Source organism: Hemitrygon akajei, chromosome 7 (assembly GCF_048418815.1).
Source record: "Hemitrygon akajei chromosome 7, sHemAka1.3, whole genome shotgun sequence".
Lineage (NCBI taxonomy): Eukaryota > Metazoa > Chordata > Chondrichthyes > Myliobatiformes > Dasyatidae > Hemitrygon > Hemitrygon akajei.
The window spans coordinates 13,519,263-13,520,082 of NC_133130.1; the positions used below are offsets into that span (position 1 = coordinate 13,519,263).

The 820-nt window shown below is 45.6% G+C and overlaps 1 non-coding gene across 1 annotated transcript; it reads left to right on the plus strand.

The window, feature by feature from the left end:
* Nucleotides 1-227: 227 nt before the first annotated feature.
* On the plus strand, nucleotides 228-446 carry LOC140731290 (small nucleolar RNA U3). The gene has a single exon (XR_012099767.1). It is a non-coding gene; the product is annotated as a small nucleolar RNA U3 (small nucleolar RNA).
* Nucleotides 447-820: the final 374 nt, after the last annotated feature.

The following is an 820-nucleotide window of genomic DNA, read 5'->3' on the forward strand; positions in this document are numbered from 1 at the left end:
GATGCTAATCTATGCAAAATTCATTCCTTGTTTCAGTCGCAGTAGGAAGAGTAATTACAGGTTGTGTCTCACTATGAAGTTTAGAATGGATGGGGAGAGATCGGTAGTAATTATATTCCACCCCGTCCTTGATCCCTGTGAATAACCGAGGGAACGAAGTGACCGCTCGCCATGAGGTTAAAGTGTTTGTTTGTGGGTGGAGAGCAGCGCGGCGGCGGTTGGTAATTAAGACTATACTTTTAAGGATCATTTCTATAGTCTGTGACTGAGAAATCGAGCACTAAAAAGTTTGGTCTCTGCAACCACGAGGAAGAGTCGTGGTGTTTCCTCCTGAGCGCGAAGCAGTCGGTGAGCGTTGTTTCCTGCAACGGCTTTCCGGCATTGATGACCGTTCCCTTCTCCCCATTGCGGGGAGCTGCGGAGGGAGGAAACGCTGTCTGAGTGGTTGTACTTTATAGTTTCAAAGACAGAATGGAATCAAATAGGGGACTTTTGATGCCTTGAGTTGGTGAATTCTATAGCTCTCTTAGATCCTGTGTAGTATTCCTACTTAACACCCCTGCCCCGCTCCCGTACCAGAATACTATCGAATACAAATTGGAGAATTTTGTAGGTGACAGACCAAATTTCCCGAGATTTGCCATGAAATGTAGCCATTGTTTTGATTTCTTCTTATAGAAATGTTGGGACCTGGTTAGGTCCTCCGAGATATCAACACCCAGAAATTTGAAATTGCCCACTTCCGATCTACCTGTGATGACTGGTCTGTTCCCTCCCCTCGTCTTACTCTTTTCCGAGCACACAATCTGTTCTTTGGTCT